The following is a 25,144-nucleotide window of genomic DNA, read 5'->3' as shown; positions in this document are numbered from 1 at the left end:
AAGGAGACCGTCTGATCCGGATTTTGAGCAACTAAGAAGGTGAAGTGATTCGGTTCATCTCCAGCAGGTGGGTGGTACGTCACGGTATCCCGCATCAATTGAAGCTGTCGCTCTGAGACATTCTCAGTTTCAGTGAACACATATCGTACCTTGGGAACGTTTTCTCTTAAAGATAATGCCGATGATATAGAACGTATAGAGGATATACAAAGGGCATTCATGGAGTCCAAAGATGGAAGTTCTTCGGATCCTGATCATGTTGGTTTTTTTCAACAATTTAAGGATCAAGGAATACCTTGGGTACCCAGGAAACGTATTGGTAGATCATCGTCCAATGTTATTTCATATAATTGGAAATCCCGTGGTGGCAAATGGATTCGCGTTGACACAATTGACGGTTTCACAAATCGACCGAATGAAAGGAATGGTAACAAGCTTTCTTAATTTTCGTTAGCTTTTTCATTTATGGTCTTTGTTGTTGTTTTCATAGACTTTTGCATATGTAGATTGATAGTTTGGTTCGGATGTATTAGTTATTGGTTTGGTTGTCAAAGTTGGGTTTAGTTGGATTTAGCGTCGACTTGTGACGTTTACTAGCTTCAAGTCCATCCGGTTTCATATTATCATTGTACGTTTTTCGATTAGGATCTTCATCTTCCGATGAAGATCTTATCTATATAGTTTTCGTTCTTTTTGAAATATATATATATATATATATATATATATATATATATATATATATATATATATATATATATATATATATATATATATAGTGGTAGGATCAATGGGGAAGTAACCAATGGGGAAGTAACCAATGGGGGGAAGCAAAGTATAGTTTTTTTTTTTTTTTGAAAAAACTTTGTTCACGAACATTATAGATTGGATGAAAATATGAACATTTAAAAAAGACACTTTGTGATAAATGTTTTTATTTTGGCAGAAAAACGCTCGAAAAAATGATATATAACAATTATCGTGTTTTTCGAGCGTATTTTGAGGGTTTAGTAATTAGGGTTTAGATATTAGGGTTTAGAAATTTAGGGTTTAGGGTTTAGATTTAGGGTTTAGATTTAGGATTTAGATTGAGTTTTTAACACGAACGGTTTAGAGTTTAGGGTTTTGGGTTTTGGGACTAAACCCAAAACACTAAACCCTGGTTTAGGGTTTAAGGTTTTAGGTTTAGGGACTAAACCCAAAACCCTAAACTCTAAATCGAGCTGAATTTTGACAAAAAGTACTTCACAAAACATGAAAAAAACGTTCGAAGATTAGCATTCACGATCAATATTATTTTGTCGATCGTTTTTTCGCCTAAATAATAACATTCATCACAAAGTGTCTTTTTTAAATGTTCAAATTTTCGTGTGATCTTTATGCCTGAAAAAATAAATTCGAAAAAAACGAAAAAAAAAAATTTGCTTCCCCCCGCTTCCCCCAATTGATTACTTCCCCATTGATCCTACCAATATATATATATATATATATATATATATATATATATATATATATATATATATAGGTAGGATCAAGGGGGAAGTAACTAATCGGTGGGAAGCGGGGGGAAACAAAATGTTTTTTTTTCGTTTATAGGGTTTAGAAATTTAGGATTTGGAGTTTAGATTTAGGGTTTAGATTTAGGGTTTAGATTTAGTTTTTAAAACGAACGGTTTAGAGTTTAGGGTTTTGGGTTTAAGGACTAAACCCAAAACACTAAACCCTAAACCCTAAACCCTAAACTCTAAATTGGGCTAAATTTTACTTCACAAAATATGAAGAAAAAAAACGTTAACATTCTTCACAATCAATATTATCTTGAATGTTATTTTTGTCGATCGTTTTCCCGCCTAAATAATAACATTCATCACGAAGTGTCTTTTTTAAATGTTCATATTTTCGTGTGATCTTGATGCCTGAAAAAAAAATTCCAAAAAAAGGGGAAAAAAAGAAGATTTTTGCTTCCCCCGCTTCCCCCGATTGGTTACTTCCCCATTGATCCTGCCCATATATAGGGAGAGGATCCAGTGAGAACTTTTTTAGTGTGAGAACTCCAGGAACTCCAAAAACACTCCAAATACACTGAAATTCGAGTAAAAAAGGTGCACGGGCGAGCAAAATGTAACACCCCAGCTTAACATGACCACAATATTGTCCGCTTTGCCCGCAGGCGCACGGCTTTTTCTTGGCGACCACACACGAGAAGCACTTTTCCAGGAGGTCACCCATCCTGGTAGTGCTCTCGCCCGAGCACGCTTAACTGCAGCGTACTCACACATCTGCTCTGCCTGTGGTCCCAAAATGCGTTGTGTCATTTAAGCGTGAGTATTACCTTATAATCCCATGATCACTCATGTCCGTGAGCGATGTGGAATTTGCCTAGGGTGTTACATTCACCCCCCCTCAGGGACTCATCGTCCTCGATGAGGTTTGCCCCACCACCCCCAACATCACATGAGTGACTCTGATACCATTCTGTAACACCCCAGCTTAACATGACCACAATATTGTCCGCTTTGCCCGCAGGCGCACGGCTTTTTCTTGGCGACCACACACGAGAAGCACTTTCCCAGGAGGTCACCCATCCTGGTAGTGCTCTCGCCCGAGCACGCTTAACTGCAGCGTACTCACACATCTGCTCTGCCTGTGGTCCCAAAATGCGTTGTGTCATTTAAGCGTGAGTATTACCTTATAATCGCATGATCACTCATGTCCGTGGGCGATGTGAGATTTGCCTAGGGTGTTACACAAAAAAAAAAGAATTTCGAGCAAAAATGAAAAACACGGACGAACAAAAAAATCATAGTCGAGCAAAAAAAAAAAAAAATTTTGTTCGCATTTCAAAATGTAGAACACACTTTTGTTCGAATATCAAAATTTTTGTTCAACTACCCGTGTGTTCTACATTTTTTTGTTCGACTATCAAAAATGTAGAACACAAAATTGTTCGCCCGCCTTTTTTTTGTTCGAATATCACTTTTTTGTTCACCCTTGTCCCATCTTTTGCTCGAATTGCTCTTTTTTTGTTCGCCCGTGTCCCTTTTTTGCTCGAATTTCCCTTTTTTGCTCGAATTTCAGTATATTTTTTAGTTCTCAGGGTTCACACACAAAAAAGTTCTCATTTGATCCCTCTACTATATATATATATATATATATATATATATATATATATATATATATATATATATATATATATATATATATATATATATATATATATATATATATATATATATGTATGTATATATAGGGTCATAATCAAGAGGGAAGCACTTTTTAGGAGGGAGGGGGAAGCAAATTATTTTTTTTTCATTTTTTCATTTTTTGAAAAAATTTTGTTCACGAACATTATAGATTAGATGAAAATATGAACATTTAAAAAAGACACTTTGTGATAAATGTTATTATTTTGGCGGGAAAACGCTCGAATAAAAAAATTAAAACATTCAATGCATTGAATGTTTTGCTGCTGAGTTTATTTGCATCGTTTTGTTTTCATCTTGTGTGAAGTGTTTTTTTTTTTTTTAATTTAGACGGATTTAGAGTTTAGGGATTAGGGTTTAGGGTTTAGGGTTTTCGGGTTTACTTCGTAAACCCTCAACCCAAAACCCTAAACCCTAAACTCTAAACCGTTCGTGTTAAAATATTCAATCTGAATCCTAATTTCTAAACCCTAAACCCTAATTTCTAAACCCAAAACCCTAATTTCTAAACCCTAATAGCTAAACCCTAATTTATAACCCCCTAATTTCTAAACCCTAATTTCTAACCCCTTAAAAAAACTAAGCAGCAAAACATTCAATGCATTGAATGTTTTTATTTTTTTTCTTCGAGCGTTTTCCCGCCAAAATAATGACATTCATCACAAAGTGTCTTTTTTAAGTGTTCATATTTTCATCTAATATATAATGTTCGTGAACAAAATTTTTCAAAAAACGAAAAAAAATTATTTCCCCCCACTTCCCCCCAAAAAAGTGCTTCCCTCTTGATTAAATCTCTCTCTCTCTCTTTCTCTCTCTCTCTCGATATATATATATATATATATATATATATATATATATATATATATATATATATATATATAGGGGCAGGATCAATGGGGAAGTAATCAATCGGGAGGAAACGGGGGGAAGCAAAATTATTTTATTTTTTCGTTTTTTTTTAGAATTTTTTTTTTCGACATCAAGATCACACGAAAGTATGAACATTTAGAAAAGACACTTCGTGATTAATGTTATTATTTAGGCGGGAAAACGATCGACAAAAATAACATTCAAGATAATATTGTTCGTGAAGAATATGAACGTTTTTTTCATGTTTTGTGTAGTAAAATTTAGCCCGATTTAGAGTTTAGGGTTTAGGGTTTAGGGTTTGGTGTTTTGGGTTTATTCCATAAACTCAAAACACCAAACCCTAAACCCTAAACTCAAAATCGTTCGTGTTAAAAACTCAATCTAAATCCTAAATCTAAACCCTAAATCTAAACCCTAAACCCTAAATTTCTAAACCCTAATATCTAAACCCTATAAACCCTAATATCTAAACCCTAATAGCTAAAACCTCAACATACGCTCAAAAAACACGATAATTGTTATATATTACTTCTTCGAGCGTTTTTCCGCCAAAATAAAAACATTTATCACAAAGTATCTTTATTAAATGTTCATATTTTCATCTCATCTATAATGTTCGTGAACAAAATTTTTTCAAAAAATGAAAAAAAAAAGTTTTTGCTTCTCCCCGTTTTCCCCCGATTAGTTACTTCCCTCTTGATCCTACCACTATATATATATATATATATATATATATATATATATATATATATATATATATATATATATATATATATATATATATAACATTATAATATTACGTATTTACCTATACAACATTGTCATATAATTTTCCTTCAGTAATTAATGTCACCTTTATAAAAGCGGCGATCCTCACACCACTTTTTAATTACTCCGTAATACATACGGAGTATGGTTTTACATGAGTGCATGATTTTATCTTTGAATAAATTAAATAAAAATCTCATTGACGGTTCATATGGTTTATATCTTAAAAAACAATTATTAGATGCACCGTGGATAAAAATGTTATTTTAGTTCCGGAACACAAACCCTAAACCCTAAACCCTAAACCCTAAACCCTAAACTCTAAACCGTTCGTGTTAAAAAAACTCAATCTAAATCCTAAATCTAAACCCTAAACCCTAAATTTCTAAACCCTAATATCTAAACCCTATAAACCCTAATATCTAAACCCCAATAGCTAAAACCTCAACATACGCTCGAAAAACACGATAATTGTTATATATTACTTTTCGAGCGTTTTCCCGGCAAAATAAAAATATTTATCACAAAGTGTCTTTATTAAATGTTCATATTTTCATCCCATCTATAATGTTCGTGAACAAAGTTTTTTCAGAAAACGAAAAAAAAAAATTTTTTGCTTCCCCCCGCTTGGTTACTTCCCTCTTGATCATACCACTATATATATATATATATATATATATATATATATATATATATATATATATATATATATATGGGCAGGATCAATGGGGAAGTAACCAATCGGGGGGAAGTAAAAAAAAAATTCATTTTTTTTTTGGAATTTTCTTTCCGACATCAAGATCACACGAAAATATGAACATTTAGAAAAGACACTTCGTGATGAATGTTATTATTTAGGCGGGAAAACGAACGACAAAAATAACATTCAAGATAATATTGTTCGTGAAGAATATGAACGTTTTTTTCATGTTTTGTGAAGTAAAATTTAGCCCGATTTAGAGTTTAGGGTTTAGGGTTTGGTGTTTTGGGTTTATTCCATAAAACCAAAACACCAAACCCTAAACCCTAAACCCTAAACTCTAAACCGTTCGTGTTAAAAACTCAATCTAAATCCTAAATCTAAACCCTAAACCCTAAATTTCTAAACCCTAATATCTAAACCCTATAAACCCTAATATCTAAACCCTAATAGCTAAAACCTCAACATACGCTCGAAAAACACGATAATTGTTATATATTACTTCTTCGAGCGTTTTCCCGCCAAAATAAAAACATTTATCACAAAGTGTCTTTATTAAATGTTCATATTTTCATCTCATCTATAATGTTCCTGAACAAAGTTTTTTCAAAAAACGAAAAAAAAAAGTTTTTGCTTCCCCCCGATTGGTTACTTCCCTCTTGATCCTATATATATATATATATATATATATATATATATATATATATATATATATATATATATATATATATATATATATATATATATAACATTATAATATTACGTATTTACCTATACAACATCGTCATATAATTTTTCTTTAGTAATTAATGTCACCTTTATAAAAGCGGCGATCCACACACCACTTTTTAATTACTCCGTAATACATACGAAGTATGGTTTTACATGAGTGCATGATTTTATCTTTGAATAAATTAAATAAAAATCTCATTGATGGTTCATATGGTTTATATCTTAAAAAACAATTATTAGATGCACCATGGATAACAATGTTATTTTAGTTTCGAAACACAAACCCATATTGTTTTGGAATGACAAAATTGCACGGGGGGTTCCTGTGATATGTTCGAAATAACAACCGGAGTCCAAAAGAATTTTTCACCTTTGGGGGTTACTGTGGTTTGCAATAGTTTCACGGGGGGTCCAATTGCCCAACGTCTGTCAAATTCATCCGTTAAATACCCTCACATGCTATGCACATGAGGGTAATTTTGATATTTAAAAAATATCATATTTTCCTTAACAAAAACTTTATCACATGGGAATATCACTTGTACCCTCCATTAAAAATATCAAATTTTCTTAATTTGTTCCACCTTAAAACCTAACAATTTCATCATCTTTCTCTTCCTTCATGTCATAGTCACTTAAAAACAAACAAACCCAGTTGCAATGAGTGGTTGATTTTTGTTTACAAGATCAAAGAAATGTTCAGAACTCAGAGTTAAAACATAAACAAAGCATGTCATTTCCATCCTCACTCTCATTATAGTTAAAACATAAACAGAGCATGTCATTTTTATCCCCAAACTCATTTATAGACATTTTAAATTATAGATCTGTATCTCCAACCACAATTAACTGTCATCGTGTCTCTTTAACCTCAACCTTGATCTGAAGAGCAACGATTGCGGCAACGCGGATTTGGAAAAGAAATCAAACTCAATCGGGGATTTGGAAAAGAAATCGAAAGTAGGTACAGTGAGATCTTGTCAAGGAGATTGGCCAGAATCAAAATCAATAATCGAAACCCTTGAACCCCTTCGAAATTAGATCTGAACCTTTCGAAATCAAATCTGAAACTGATGATGGTGGCAGCGGCGGTGAATTAAAATGGTGGCGGCGACGGTTAGTTAATTGATTCGGATTTAGCCTGAACAATTACAAATGATTGCCACGACAACTATGACGAAGGTTATAATCTACTGTTTTGTATACCTTGATTTAGTCGTATACCTTTAATTAACTGTTTGTGTAAGAGAGAGATTGTAAATTAATTTTTGTCACTGCCATAAAGTGAGATTAAGATGGGTTTGTTTATGGTGGAATGGAATTAAAGAAATATGGGATTGAAGAAGAAGAAATGAAGTTTGGATGTGATATTGAGGTTAGTTAATTGATTCGGATTTAGATTTGATTTTGTTTTGAGGTTAGTTGATTGAACTATATTAGGGTTTATTATTTGATGATAGAATAAGATGAGGGTGAATAAAGAGGGAGTGGGTTAGAAGACAAGAGGAACAAAATTGACGAAAATACCCTCGTGTGCAAGTCATGTGCACCACTTAACCGTTAGATTTACACGGACGTTAGGCAATTGGACCTCTCGTGAAACTATTGCAAACCACAGTGACCCTAAGGTGAAAAAATGCTTTTGGACTCCGCTTGTTATTTCGAACATACCACAGGGACCCCCCATGCAATTTTGTCTTTTGGAATTAAAGACTTCAAAGCAGTTGAGGCTTTTTATTGAAGTTCCTTTTCCCTAAATTTTGAGGGTATCAAATTTCTTTCCGGTATGGTCCTTTTTAGTGTGAACTAGAAAAAGGAGCCCGCGCGATGCCGCGGGGTCTTTGGGTTGCGTATTCATAGTTAACGGAGCGTATTATAGGTGTGTATATGTATTGAATATAGTCCGATGTATTGAGCGTTTTTTTAAGTGTCCGTTTCGCGTGTAGTTAGTCCCGTTGTGTTCGTAAGATTTTTTTGAGTTGAACGGTGGGCTCGGAAAAATTTAACTCGCACCGAGGCATATTTACGTTTTTTATTGAGTTGATTCGGGTGGAATTTGTTTCTTTTATTTTAATAAGATTGTATATTTACGTTTTTTAACCCTGTGAAAATGTAAACTTAAGGGGTCGTCGTGTAAATTGAGACAAAGTGAGGGGCCGATTGCAGTGTGAACGCAAAGTCAAAACTACAATGCTAAACAATTGAAACTACAAAATTCTTCATGATTTTTAGTATATAGGGATAAAAATGTACACTTAAGGGGTCGTTGTGTAAGTTGAGGCAAAGTGAGGGGCCGATTGCAGTGTGAACGCAAAGTCAAAACTACAATGATAAACAATTGAAACTGCAAAATTCTTCATGATTTTTAGTATATAGGGATAAATGTAAACTTAAAGGGTCGTTGTGTAAATTGAGGCAAAGGTGAGGGGCCGATTGCAGTGTGAACGCAAAGTCAAAACTACAATGCTAAACAATTGAAACTACAAAATTTTTCATGATTTTTAGTATATAGGGATAAAAATGTAAACTTAAGGGGTCGTTGTGTAAGTTGAGGCAAAGTGAGGGGCCGATTGCAGTAATTAGTAATACAAGTAAAGTAATAAAGTAAAATTAGTTTGGATGCAAACCTGGTCAGCATCAATCAGAGCTAACATAGCCCATCCCGTATTGACCACGTGAGAACTATTTCCTTCAAGGTTGGTATACACCTGTATTGATAACATCAGATTTGGTTGGTACATGGGATTCAGTTAAACAACACAGACTGTACATGTTATTTACCAAAATTAATTACAGTAAGTTTTAACCTTATCCTGACAAGAGAGGTAGCACTCTCCCCATCCACCATCCGAATCAAGTTGTTTGGACAACAAAAAGTTACAAGCCTTGCGAATGCTACAACAATTTGAGTAGTTTTTTCCAGCAGCCACTAACCCTTTTATTCCAAACCATGTCCCATAGGTGTAACAAACCGCCCATGAACCATACCTGATCAATCAATGTTCACCTCAAATTTAGTATGATTACATACATACATATATATAGGACCATGTATGTATGTCATTGCAAATTAATTATGGTTCGAAAAAAAGAACAAAACAAACCATGAACCATCTGGTTGTTGGATTGTTTCAAGGAATGCAGCAGCTTTATTAATACAAGCTTGTATTTCTTGTCTCCTATGACCAGGGTACAATTTTTGGAATGCCACCAGAGCTTGAATGGCAGCCGAAGTACACTCTACATATCTGAAAAATACCACACCCGTTGTTGGTAAACAAACAAGCACAAGATCCACAACTTAATGAAAATTTAAAAAAGAAATAAAAAAAAATAGGTCATGATGATATCTTACGGGTAGTCGATAATGATGTCACCAAAAGTTTCAGCAGGATTGAGCAACTGAAAGTCAGAGTACATGTTTAATGATACATTTTGCCACACTTTAAAAAAAATATATATATATATATATATATATATATATATATATATATATATATATATATATATATATATATATATATATATATATATATATATATATAATATACAGGAAGAGAATCCGCCAGAAACAGTCAATCGTGAAATAGCAACTGATCGAAAGGATACCTACCTCTAACCAACCGTAGGATCTTGTAAGTTCATATGATGCAAAACCACCATTACCATTCTGCAATTATTAATGATTAAACATTCACATCAATGAGCAAAAAACAATTAACAGATTATTTTATTATAAATGTGATGTGATAGGAGGATGATTACAACACCCAACAAACATTACCTGTAAAGATAAAATAACATTGACAGAATCATATAATCGATTTTCATCCATTGGTTCATCAACAATTTCTGAGGGCAATTTCGAAAGCAGGAGTGCAGCCTAATATAATATTAATCGTGTTAAATAACAAACAAAACAGGAGGTATTAATTAATTAATAACTAATAAGATGGATAACTTGAAGAATATAATAATAATAATAATAATAAACAATAGTAGTAACCTTTGCTTTGCAAGAAATTGTGAACATTTGCTTTGCAGATGATCTCTTTCTTTTTGCCCATGCGAGTGTTGGATCTGTTAAGCCTTTATCTGATGCTTTGGCCGAATTTAAAGCATGCTCGGGCTTGACGCCTAGCCTTCCAAAAAGTACGGCTTTTTTCTCCAATGTCTCTATAAGCTTAAAGAATGTGATTCTATCCTTAATGTCGTTTGAGGAAGGAGTGTTACCGGTACGTTACTTGGGTGTGCCTTTGATCTCGTCCCGTCTCTACTACAAAGATTGTAAAAGCTTGGTTGACCGGATTAAAATTAAAATTCAAGATTGGAAAAACAAGTTTTTGTCATATGCGGATAGACTTCAGCTGATAAACTCGGTTCTATCCCCTATGCAGGTTTACTGGTCATCTGTTTTTGTACTTCCTGATGCTATTATCCATGATATTGAGAAATCAGTACGTGGATTTCTTTGGTGCAAAGGAGATTTGAAGAGAGGAAAGGCTAAGGTTAGTTGGAAGAATGTTTGTCTTCCTAAAGAAGAGGGTGGTCTTGGAATCAAAAGTCTAAAAGCATGGAACTTGGCTTTAATGTCTTATCATATATGGTGTTTATTAAATCATAAACAATCTATGTGGGTAAAATGGATCCATACTTATAGACTTAATAAACATAATTTTTGGAAGGTAGACGCTTCTAGTTCAGCAAGTTATGGGTGGCGTAAGATGCTGCAAATGAGAAGTATAGTAAGGCCGTTTATCATCCATAAAGTTGGTGATGGAAATGTAACTTCAGCGTGGCATGATACATGGACTGATTATGGGCCACTTAGTGAGCATATTACTCATAGATACGTTACTAGCGCTGGCTATTCGGACGACACAAAGGTGGCAGATTTGATCTTTAATGCTGGATGGCAATGGCCGGATCCATGGATCGATAAATTTCCAATGCTCATGAATGTTAGGCCTCCTGATTTATCAAAGTCTGATGTTATGTGTTGGCGACAATCTGATGGAAATTTGGTTGATTTCTCGACTAAGGAAGCATGGGAAACATTCAGACCACGTGCAACAAAAGTAAGATGGCATTCGGTAGTGTGGTTCTCACAATGCATACCGCGTCATGCTTTTATTGTTTGGTTAATGGTGGGTGAAAAGCTGAAAACTCAAGATAAGATTAGAGTATGGGATATATGCGCTAATCAGAATGTTAATTTGTCATGCTCGTTGTGTGGTAACCAACAAGACTCCCACAATCATTTATTCTTTGAATGTACGTATTCTAAGCAAGTGTGGAATCAGGTTCAAGGTTTGATGCCCTTACGATCTCTAGGGGATAACTGGAAAGAGGTTATACATAAGATCAGTCCGATTTCTCATACGCGGGTGGCTAGAGTCGTAGTCTCTAAACTATTATTTGCCGCTACCATCTACTACATATGGCAAGAACGAAATCGGTGTTTGTTCAACCGAACAAAACGCAAAGCAGAGCAAGTTTATAAAGACATTTACAACACAGTGAGACTGAAGTTAATGTCTTTGAGGTTCAAAAACTCACAACATGTGTTGGAGGTGAAGATGAAGTGGAAAATATAGTTTTTGCTTTTGTCTTCCTTGTTTGATTGGCTAGTTTTTTGACTTGCTGGTTGTGTGCTTTGTTTGCATCAACCGTTTCTCATGTAATATTTTTTGATATATATAATTTACCGGGTGTATACCCTTTACCTAAAAAAAATAGTAGTAACCTTTAAGCCTTCTGCAGTACAATCAGAAATGGGCCACCCGTGATCTGCAGTTGAGAAAGGCCAAGCACCTTTCGAAATATGACGATACCAATAATCAAGATCGCCAGTGCAGTTATCTACCACCTTTAATTATTATTTAAAAAAAAAAAACAGAGAGAGAGAGAGAGAGAGAGAGAGAGAGCAATTAAATAGAAGCTAGATAGGGAGATTGAATCTAAAGGTGATGTGACCTTTAAAGGAACATATAAGTTTACTACTAAGTGAAGTGAAAGTGTGAGCACCTGTGACTTGTTTATGAACATGTGTCCTTTCCTCAGTGTATTACCAAACTCTTGAATGAGGTTTGTTGAAATGATTGCTTGCACAGCGAATGCAGTATCCCATAATTGACTACCATTATAACCCTGCATTATTAGGTAGGTAATTATTATTATTATTATTATTATTTCAGAAATTGAACGTCACACAGATGATGGTGCGATGTAAAAGTCATCTGAATACCTTCATTTTCATGCCATCTTCAGCAAGCCACAAATAATCATGTATTCTTGGGAGGTGCAACTTGAAAGCCTCTGAATTTGGATCTTCAACCCAGCAACACAGCATATTTAACACCTGAATGAAGTAGAGATTAAAAATTTAGAATAATTACATTTTGGACGTGCACTACTAGAAAAGAGACTTTTTGTGAGAACACTTATTGGGAGGACACTTATGTTCTCACAAAAGGGTAGCTAAAGGACAAAAATGTGGGTCTGAATTGAATTTCTAATTTGACTAACACTATTGTGAGGACAAGTCCTCACAATATATGTTATTTATTTTATTTTTGATTTTCTTTTTACAGTCAAAGAACAAAAAATAGAGAAACGTTGAATTTTTTTTGACCAGATGTATTGTGAGGACATGTTCTCACAATAAATAATTATTTTTATTTCAATAATTCTATTTTTATTAAAATGAATTATATTTAAATTTTCAGTTCCCTGAAAACAAGTAACCAGGCCATAAGTCCATAAATCAGTCTGTAGAATGTGTTATTCTGAACCAGATAGATATTGATGTATTCAAAAAAAAAAAAAACCCATGTATGTATCAGATAAAATAAAATTGGGAGCAGCATATAAGTGGAGTGGAACACAAGGTATACAAACCTTTGCAGAAAGGTTTCGTGCAATATTCCAATCTATATCATGATAAGAAACAGTAAACAGCTCCTTTCTTAACGCCATAACCGTGGATGTGATTGGTCCAACAAACCTCTTCCCATATAAATATGACATAGGCAGGTACACCATTCTACAGTGACACCACATCCTACCTGAAATCAAATGTCCGGGTCAAACTATAGCTCAACATTTTACTATGAGGTGAATTATAGGCAACTAACTCAAACTAATGAGGTTAGATGCAGGTTTGCTTTACTGAATAAAAATAATTATTGCATAAAACAAAGGCGCCACTCACCTGGATGCACCGGAAGAAAATATGGAAGGATCCACATCTCAGGAGGCAATGGATTATTTCCAGACCACTCAAATACACCAAGTACCTGTTTTATATATATTAGCAACATATAAGCCTAATATATAATAATTATAATATAATAATAGGTAACACAAAATCATATATATAAAAAAAAAAAGATCAAGGGAAAGTTGCAAGCAATACTGAAAGCCAGAATTTTCCCCAGGATGTTATGCAAGTAGCACCACCATGGTCCAAAATCCACTTGCGCCCTTTCTCCATCGCACCACCTTCTCCTCCTCCATCATTAGCTCCTTCACCAAGCAATCTTAAAGTAACATAGTTCAACACACTACCAAACATGGTGCTATGACCCTCGATGTGTAGGCCCCATCCACCATCCATATTCTGTACATACATACAAAAAATGTTAAATATAATAATAATTTCAATGATGTTTGAAACATAACAAAAACTCCCTCCTTTACAATGAAGTTGAGAATATGTTTGCCATATATGAAAACAAAGAAAAATTAAGAAGCTTCAGATGCATGCCTGATGATTGTAGAGGTAACGCCACATCTCCCATTTATGTTCCTTGGATAACACAGCATTCAGTGCCCCAGTAATAGTTAGAGTAATAACCTGACACAATAAAATTATTAACGTGTACGTACTATCAGTATTTATTTACCAAAATATAAAACAAAAAGGCCCTCTATTATATTCTAATAGATAGATGGTAACTCATACAAATGGATATACTCCATTTTATTTATTTATTAACTTAAGAAGAAACTGCAGTAAAAAAAAAAAACACAACTACAACACGTTGAAGGAAGGAAGGAAGATGATACTAAGTACTGACCAAACCAGGCAACAAAAACATAGGGCCTCCATAGTCTCCTGGCCAATGTCCATCATCTGCCTGGAGGGTTGAATAGAAACCAATTGCTCCTCTTAATACATCTCTTACTTTATCCTCTGTAATATCTTCAACATCTTTTATATTTACTTTTGATGGAAAAACAGGGAGCGTTTTCTCCTTTGCAAACTAGTCAAAATTAGAATGTCAAATAGAATCAGATGTCAAAGGATACCTTAGAAGAAGCAACAACAGGCAAAGCTTCAGTTATAATAATAAAACTATTCAATTTCTGTATTTCTTTCTGTCATTAACACAACGTAAAATGGATTACAACACTCATTAGCAGTTAAGGATATGCAGAACAACTCTGATTTTGTTGCTAACCTGAGATAAAAACGCAATTACCACATACATGTAACAAACACTAATTATGAACAACGTGTACTACATACACAACTTGTGTCTGTCTATGTTCGTAGGGTCTAGTTCATGTAAAACAAACAAAAGAAATAAAACAGAACATGGAAGTGACACTTATGTGTTAGACGGATATTATGGTTATGTTAATTAGTTATGTTAATTATGGGCTATAGGTTATGTTGTCTATTGGGATTCCATATCATTTATGTCCATGGTCTCTTGATGTACAGCATTCGTTGTATATATATGCCTAATGTATCTTTGTTGAGCAAGACAATAATATATCAATTATCCTTTATCTATTATACCTTTTAACATGGTAACATAAATGATATGGAATCCCAATAGACAACATAACCTATAGCCCATAATTAACATAACTAATTAACATAACCATAATATCCGTCTAACATTATGAACCAAAGAAAGTGATACACAAATTAGGTTTGTTTTACAATATGTACATTGCACATACATATAGATGTATATATGCTTCAGATAAACCCTTGTACAACAATTAGACAAGAAAAGAAATGTTAATCACACCATCATCAAAATAACTCAACATTACATATATGGCGTTAAAAATAATGTTAAAAATGTACCTGACTACGCATAAGCAGATCTGAGCTATGTTTCTTTTCAAACCGATTTTCATGAAACGTTTGCCGAAGTTTTTCGATATCACCAAGTTCATCAAGGGACCCTGCCGTTGAATCAAACTCCCAAAATTGTCGGCCAACGTGATCATTGTTTGACCGGAGCCACGGGTTGCCTCCCTCCGCGATCTTCAATTTCCACATTCTTCACTTCACTATCAATTTTAGATATATCAGTTTCATAATCGTAAAAAAACTAGAACTATTCAGTTACATGCACAACTAAAACAGAAAATAGACATAATGCACAAATTCAAACAGGTTGGATAATAGGTAAAAAAGGTTTTGAATCAAAACAGGTCATTGGTCAAACAAGTCAAAAATTTTAACGGGTTCAATCGGTCAGTTCGGGTTGGAAAATTGGTCCAAGCGGAAATTGAAATGAAACTGAATACATTAATCATTAGATTAAGCAAACGGATAGTAATCAGATAAAGCATAAATGTAATGTAAAAGAATCACACCAGAAAACAGGTTGAAATTGGACTTGTGTCTGTTACAATTTTCTTAAAATAATTCTTCGTCTGTGTAAAATAATTTGAAATACATGAACTACTAAGTTATGTTGAATTGGTTGTTTATGATAGATATATGCATATTTAATTTTATTTAATTTGTAATTAAGAATTACTAATAAATAATGGATATTTTAATTAGAAAGTAGAAAAACATTGAATTAAATGCACATAAATGTCACATCTTTTAATAGAATATATATAAATGTCACATAAATGCACATGAATATATATATATATATATATGTAACCAATCGGGGGGAAGCGGGGGGAAGCAAAAAGTTTTTTTTTTCGTTTTTTGAAAAAGCTTTGTTCACGAACATTATAGATGAGATGAAAATATGAACATTTAGTAGAGAAACTTTGTGATAAATGTTTTATTTTGGCGGAAAAACGCTCGAAAAGGTAATATATAACAATAATCGTGTTTTTCGAGCGTATTTTGAGGTTTTAACTATTGGGGTTTAGATATTAGGGTTTAGATATTAGGGTTTATAGGTTTTAGATATTAGGGTTTAGGGTTTAGATTTAGGGTTTAGATTTAGGATTTAGATTGAGTTTTTAACACGAACGGCATAAACCCAAAACACCAAACCCTAAACCCTAAACTCTAAATCGGGCTAAATTTTACTTCACAAAACATGAAAAAAAAATGTTCATATTCTTCACGAACAATATTATCTTGAATGTTATTTTTGTCGATCGTTTTCCCGCCTAAATAATAACATTCATCACGAAGTGTCTCTTCTAAATGTTCATATTTTCGTGTGATCTTGATGCCGGAAAAAAAAAATTCAAAAAAAACGAAAAAAAAAAAATTCTGCTTCCCCCCGATTGGTTACTTCCCCATTGATCATGCCCCTATATATATATATATATATATATATATATATATATATATATATATATATATATATATATATATATATATAGGGGTAGGATCAATGGGGAAGTAACCAATCGGGGGGAAACGGGGGGAAGCAAAAACTTTTTTTTTTCGTTTTTTGAAAAAACTTTGTTCACGAACATTATAGATGAGATGAAAATATGAACATTTAGTAGAGACACTTTGTGATAAATGTTTTTATTTAGGTGGGAAAACGTTCGAAGAAGTAATATATAACAATTATCGTGTTTTTCGAGCGTATGTTGAGGTTTTAGCTATTGGGCTTTAGATATTAAGGTTTAGATATTAGGGTTTATAGGGTTTAGATATTAAGGTTTAGAAATTTAGGGTTTAGGGTTTAGATTTAGGGTTTAGATTTAGTATTTAGATTGAGTTTTTAACACGAACGGTTTAGAGTTTAAGGTTTAGGGTTTAGGGTTTAGAGTTTGGTGTTTTGGGTTTATGGAATAAACCCAAAACACCAAACCCTAAACCCTAAACTCTAAATCGGCCTAAATTTTACTTCACAAAACATGAAAAAAACGTTCATATTCTTCACGAACAATATTATCTTGAATGTTATTTTTGTCAATCGTTTTCCCGCCTAAATAATAACATTCGTCACGAAGTGTCTCTTCTAAATGTTCATATTTTCGTGTGATCTTGATGCCGGAAAAAAAATTTCGAAAAAAACGAAAAAAAAAATTTTGCTTCCCCCTACTTCCCCCCGATTGGTTACTTCCCCATTGATCCTGCCCCTATATATATATATATATATATATATATATATATATATATATATATATATATATATATATATTAGGTTTTAGAGTTGTGCGTTGCACGAGTGTGTAAAATAATCGTGCAAAATTAATTGAGTTTATCAAACAATTATTGTTGTGACCTATGGATAGAATAGTGTCAACAAAATGTGATATGTAGATTTTTAAGCCCATTTTTCATATACCAAATAACTAACGTTGTGTTCTCGAGTTTTTTTTTAGGTGGAAAGAGATGGGAATGAATGGGAAGGAATGGAAATAAGAGAATAATTAAAGAAAATAATTAAATAAATGATCCATTGTGCTTCCCCAATCCTCACTTCAATGTTAAATGACTTTTGAATAAGAATTTCAAAAACGCTCTCAATCTCGTAAATAATGCCTAATGGCACTCATCAGAAAATTCAAATTTCCACCATTTTCAATCACCTTCATCGTCACTATGCCTCAATTCCAGCCTACCTTTCCAAACAACATACCAATTAATCTCAAATTTCAATAACAATTTACTACACCTAAACAAAACACTTCAAACTAGAACAATTTCTCCAAAAAATCTACGGTGTTCATTGGTAGAATTTCAAAGTTCACAAACCCGTTCATCATCAAAAACGCTCTTAAACGATTTGGACCCATTCAAGGCATCACTTGGAAACAAGGTCGTAATTTTACTTTCGTGCAATTCAATGAAGTCGAACAAGCTTCTTATGCCATATCCTCTTTGAATGGTACAATTTTAAACAGCATAACCATTTACATTAGCTACGCGAAATCCGAGATGGTAATTAGGGATTTCATAAATAGGAATCACTTCAACAAAATCGGTGATTCTATACAGAAGATTATGTTAGCTATGAATCAAGATGTACAAGATCGGATGAAACTTTCAGCCTTAATCATCGACTAAGTGCCAATTAAATCGACTAAACTTTTTAATTAGTTAAGAAGTCGTAACATATCGGTCGTCTTGGTGTCCACCTCGGGTGTCTTCGACTACATAGTTGAATGTAAAGATGTAAAGAGTTTTCAACGGATAATTATGGGTCCGACAATGAACAAAGATGAGGGGCCGATTGCAGTGTGAACGCAAAGGCAAAACTACAATGCTAAACAATTGAAACTGCAAAATTCTTCATGATTTTTAGTATATAGGGATAAATGTAAACTTAAGGGGTCGTTGTGTAAATTGAGGCAAAGGTGAAGGGACGATTGCAGTGTGAACGCAAATTCAAAACTACAGTGCTAAACAATTGAAACTACAAAAGTATTCATGGCTTTTAGTATGTAGGGATAAATGTAAACTTAAGGGGTCGTTGTGTAAATTGAGGCAAAGGTGAACGACCGATTGCAGTGTGAACGCGAATTCAAAACTACAGTGCTAAACAATTGAAACTACAAAAGTATTCATGGCTTTTAGCATCTAGGGATAATAATAATAATAATAATAATAATAATAATAATAATAATAATAATAATAATAATAATAATGGTCTTCGTATTATTAATAATAATAATAATAATAATAATAATAATAATAATAATAATAATAATGGTCTTCGTTGTTAGTACTTATTACACCGACAGTCTTTAAAAATTTCTTTAACATTAGTCATGCGCTTTGCACCTAAGGATAATTTTGATATATTATCTAGAAAAATCCATCAAAGATGAACACTAAGTTGGGTTTTTTTTTATTTATTTATTTTTTATATCATCATCATTCACATCCACCAACGTGTTCATCCCAACCATCACCCACGGTTAAATCAATCAATTAAATTACCAAAAAATCCATATTGCATATTTGTCAATTAAATTAAATTACTACGGTACTATTTATTATGCATTCAAAAATCTAACAACAATACCCAACAGAGGTTAATATTTTTTGTTATCACCATGTTGAAAAGTCTTTATGCATCATTACATCATACAATATATTTTTACTATGCAATTATTATAATAAGTTATATTACCTGTTGCGGGAAATCTCCATTTTCCATCTGAGAATTAATCAGTAATCTTGCCGCACGATGCAATGGTGTTGGATCTCTCTTGGCCTAAACAATAAGCATATAACTTTATTAAATTTCGAGACTGGTTTGTGAGAAAACATACCATCAATTGATCAATAATTTACTGCTGTACTTTTTTTTTGGAAAATTTAGGCTTATTTTTTTTTTTTGAACGGCAAGATTGTATCAGTCCGGACCGAAGCCTAGACATCAAATTTAGGCTTATTACAATAGAATCAACTATCAACTATATATATATATATATATATATATATATATATATATATATATATATATTACTTGAAGCTCGGACAACCTCAAATTTAGTAGTAATTAGTAATACAAGTAAAGTAATAAAGTAAAATTAGTTTGGATGCAAACCTGGTCAGCATCAATCAGAGCTAACATAGCCCATCCCGTATTGACCACGTGAGAACTATTTCCTTCAAGGTTGGTATACACCTGTATTGATAACATCAGATTTGGTTGGTACATGGGATTCAGTTAAACAACACAGACTGTACATGTTATTTACCAAAATTAATTACAGTAAGTTTTAACCTTATCCTGACAAGAGAGGTAGCACTCTCCCCATCCACCATCCGAATCAAGTTGTTTGGACAACAAAAAGTTACAAGCCTTGCGAATGCTACAACAATTTGAGTAGTTTTTTCCAGCAGCCACTAACCCTTTTATTCCAAACCATGTCCCATAGGTGTAACAAACCGCCCATGAACCATACCTGATCAATCAATGTTCACCTCAAATTTAGTATGATTACATACATACATATATATAGGACCATGTATGTATGTCATTGCAAATTAATTATGGTTCGAAAAAAAGAACAAAACAAACCATGAACCATCTGGTTGTTGGATTGTTTCAAGGAATGCAGCAGCTTTATTAATACAAGCTTGTATTTCTTGTCTCCTATGACCAGGGTACAATTTTTGGAATGCCACCAGAGCTTGAATGGCAGCCGAAGTACACTCTACATATCTGAAAAATACCACACCCGTTGTTGGTAAACAAACAAGCACAAGATCCACAACTTAATGAAAATTTAAAAAAGAAATAAAAAAAAATAGGTCATGATGATATCTTACGGGTAGTCGATAATGATGTCACCAAAAGTTTCAGCAGGATTGAGCAACTGAAAGTCAGAGTACATGTTTAATGATACATTTTGCCACACTTTAAAAAAAAAATATATATATATATATATATATAATATACAGGAAGAGAATCCGCCAGAAACAGTCAATCGTGAAATAGCAACTGATCGAAAGGATACCTACCTCTAACCAACCGTAGGATCTTGTAAGTTCATATGATGCAAAACCACCATTACCATTCTGCAATTATTAATGATTAAACATTCACATCAATGAGCAAAAAACAATTAACAGATTATTTTATTATAAATGTGATGTGATAGGAGGATGATTACAACACCCAACAAACATTACCTGTAAAGATAAAATAACATTGACAGAATCATATAATCGATTTTCATCCATTGGTTCATCAACAATTTCTGAGGGCAATTTCGAAAGCAGGAGTGCAGCCTAATATAATATTAATCGTGTTAAATAACAAACAAAACAGGAGGTATTAATTAATTAATAACTAATAAGATGGATAACTTGAAGAATATAATAATAATAATAATAATAATAAACAATAGTAGTAACCTTTAAGCCTTCTGCAGTACAATCAGAAATGGGCCACCCGTGATCTGCAGTTGAGAAAGGCCAAGCACCTTTCGAAATATGACGATACCAATAATCAAGATCGCCAGTGCAGTTATCTACCACCTTTAATTATTATTTAAAAAAAAAAACAGAGAGAGAGAGAGAGAGAGAGAGAGAGAGAGAGAGAGAGAGAGAGAGCAATTAAATAGAAGCTAGATAGGGAGATTGAATCTAAAGGTGATGTGACCTTTAAAGGAACATATAAGTTTACTACTAAGTGAAGTGAAAGTGTGAGCACCTGTGACTTGTTTATGAACATGTGTCCTTTCCTCAGTGTATTACCAAACTCTTGAATGAGGTTTGTTGAAATGATTGCTTGCACAGCGAATGCAGTATCCCATAATTGACTACCATTATAACCCTGCATTATTAGGTAGGTAATTATTATTATTATTATTATTATTTCAGAAATTGAACGTCACACAGATGATGGTGCGATGTAAAAGTCATCTGAATACCTTCATTTTCATGCCATCTTCAGCAAGCCACAAATAATCATGTATTCTTGGGAGGTGCAACTTGAAAGCCTCTGAATTTGGATCTTCAACCCAGCAACACAGCATATTTAACACCTGAATGAAGTAGAGATTAAAAATTTAGAATAATTACATTTTGGACGTGCACTACTAGAAAAGAGACTTTTTGTGAGAACACTTATTGGGAGGACACTTATGTTCTCACAAAAGGGTAGCTAAAGGACAAAAATGTGGGTCTGAATTGAATTTCTAATTTGACTAACACTATTGTGAGGACAAGTCCTCACAATATATGTTATTTATTTTATTTTTGATTTTCTTTTTACAGTCAAAGAACAAAAAATAGAGAAACGTTGAATTTTTTTTGACCAGATGTATTGTGAGGACATGTTCTCACAATAAATAATTATTTTTATTTCAATAATTCTATTTTTATTAAAATGAATTATATTTAAATTTTCAGTTCCCTGAAAACAAGTAACCAGGCCATAAGTCCATAAATCAGTCTGTAGAATGTGTTATTCTGAACCAGATAGATATTGATGTATTCAAAAAAAAAAAAAACCCATGTATGTATCAGATAAAATAAAATTGGGAGCAGCATATAAGTGGAGTGGAACACAAGGTATACAAACCTTTGCAGAAAGGTTTCGTGCAATATTCCAATCTATATCATGATAAGAAACAGTAAACAGCTCCTTTCTTAACGCCATAACCGTGGATGTGATTGGTCCAACAAACCTCTTCCCATATAAATATGACATAGGCAGGTACACCATTCTACAGTGACACCACATCCTACCTGAAATCAAATGTCCGGGTCAAACTATAGCTCAACATTTTACTATGAGGTGAATTATAGGCAACTAACTCAAACTAATGAGGTTAGATGCAGGTTTGCTTTACTGAATAAAAATAATTATTGCATAAAACAAAGGCGCCACTCACCTGGATGCACCGGAAGAAAATATGGAAGGATCCACATCTCAGGAGGCAATGGATTATTTCCAGACCACTCAAATACACCAAGTACCTGTTTTATATATATTAGCAACATATAAGCCTAATATATAATAATTATAATATAATAATAGGTAACACAAAATCATATATATAAAAAAAAAAAAGATCAAGGGAAAGTTGCAAGCAATACTGAAAGCCAGAATTTTCCCCAGGATGTTATGCAAGTAGCACCACCATGGTCCAAAATCCACTTGCGCCCTTTCTCCATCGCACCACCTTCTCCTCCTCCATCATTAGCTCCTTCACCAAGCAATCTTAAAGTAACATAGTTCAACACACTACCAAACATGGTGCTATGACCCTCGATGTGTAGGCCCCATCCACCATCCATATTCTGTACATACATACAAAAAATGTTAAATATAATAATAATTTCAATGATGTTTGAAAGATAACAAAAACTCCCTCCTTTACAATGAAGTTGAGAATATGTTTGCCATATATGAAAACAAAGAAAAATTAAGAAGCTTCAGATGCATGCCTGATGATTGTAGAGGTAACGCCACATCTCCCATTTATGTTCCTTGGATAACACAGCATTCAGTGCCCCAGTAATAGTTAGAGTAATAACCTGACACAATAAAATTATTAACGTGTACGTACTATCAGTATTTATTTACCAAAATATAAAACAAAAAGGCCCTCTATTATATTCTAATAGATAGATGGTAACTCATACAAATGGATATACTCCATTTTATTTATTTATTAACTTAAGAAGAAACTGCAGTAAAAAAAAAAACACAACTACAACACGTTGAAGGAAGGAAGATGATACTAAGTACTGACCAAACCAGGCAACAAAAACATAGGGCCTCCATAGTCTCCTGGCCAATGTCCATCATCTGCCTGGAGGGTTGAATAGAAACCAATTGCTCCTCTTAATACATCTCTTACTTTATCCTCTGTAATATCTTCAACATCTTTTATATTTACTTTTGATGGAAAAACAGGGAGCGTTTTCTCCTTTGCAAACTAGTCAAAATTAGAATGTCAAATAGAATCAGATGTCAAAGGATACCTTAGAAGAAGCAACAACAGGCAAAGCTTCAGTTATAATAATAAAACTATTCAATTTCTGTATTTCTTTCTGTCATTAACACAACGTAAAATGGATTACAACACTCATTAGCAGTTAAGGATATGCAGAACAACTCTGATTTTGTTGCTAACCTGAGATAAAAACGCAATTACCACATACATGTAACAAACACTAATTATGAACAACGTGTACTACATACACAACTTGTGTCTGTCTATGTTCGTAGGGTCTAGTTCATGTAAAACAAACAAAAGAAATAAAACAGAACATGGAAGTGACACTTATGTGTTAGACGGATATTATGGTTATGTTAATTAGTTATGTTAATTATGGGCTATAGGTTATGTTGTCTATTGGGATTCCATATCATTTATGTCCATGGTCTCTTGATGTACAGCATTCGTTGTATATATATGCCTAATGTATCTTTGTTGAGCAAGACAATAATATATCAATTATCCTTTATCTATTATACCTTTTAACATGGTAACATAAATGATATGGAATCCCAATAGACAACATAACCTATAGCCCATAATTAACATAACTAATTAACATAACCATAATATCCGTCTAACATTATGAACCAAAGAAAGTGATACACAAATTAGGTTTGTTTTACAATATGTACATTGCACATACATATAGATGTATATATGCTTCAGATAAACCCTTGTACAACAATTAGACAAGAAAAGAAATGTTAATCACACCATCATCAAAATAACTCAACATTACATATATGGCGTTAAAAATAATGTTAAAAATGTACCTGACTACGCATAAGCAGATCTGAGCTATGTTTCTTTTCAAACCGATTTTCATGAAACGTTTGCCGAAGTTTTTCGATATCACCAAGTTCATCAAGGGACCCTGCCGTTGAATCAAACTCCCAAAATTGTCGGCCAACGTGATCATTGTTTGACCGGAGCCACGGGTTGCCTCCCTCCGCGATCTTCAATTTCCACATTCTTCACTTCACTATCAATTTTAGATATATCAGTTTCATAATCGTAAAAAAACTAGAACTATTCAGTTACATGCACAACTAAAACAGAAAATAGACATAATGCACAAATTCAAACAGGTTGGATAATAGGTAAAAAAGGTTTTGAATCAAAACAGGTCATTGGTCAAACAAGTCAAAAATTTTAACGGGTTCAAACGGTCAGTTCGGGTTGGAAAATTGGTCCAAGCGGAAATTGAAATGAAACTGAA

At 33.3% G+C, this 25,144-nt stretch overlaps 2 pseudogenes; both read right to left on the bottom strand.

Annotated features, from left to right (window-relative positions):
- Positions 1 to 1,374: 1,374 nt before the first annotated feature.
- Positions 1,375 to 15,574, bottom strand: LOC139898680 (cycloartenol Synthase-like; annotated as a pseudogene).
- Positions 15,575 to 19,580: 4,006 nt separating this feature from the next.
- Positions 19,581 to 24,896, bottom strand: LOC139870131 (cycloartenol Synthase-like; annotated as a pseudogene).
- Between the last annotated feature and the right edge of the window lie 248 nt (positions 24,897 to 25,144).

This window comes from Rutidosis leptorrhynchoides, chromosome 1, assembly GCF_046630445.1.
Source record: "Rutidosis leptorrhynchoides isolate AG116_Rl617_1_P2 chromosome 1, CSIRO_AGI_Rlap_v1, whole genome shotgun sequence".
NCBI classification, from domain to species: Eukaryota; Viridiplantae; Streptophyta; class Magnoliopsida; order Asterales; family Asteraceae; genus Rutidosis; species Rutidosis leptorrhynchoides.
This window is presented reverse-complemented; position numbering and strand designations above follow the sequence as displayed.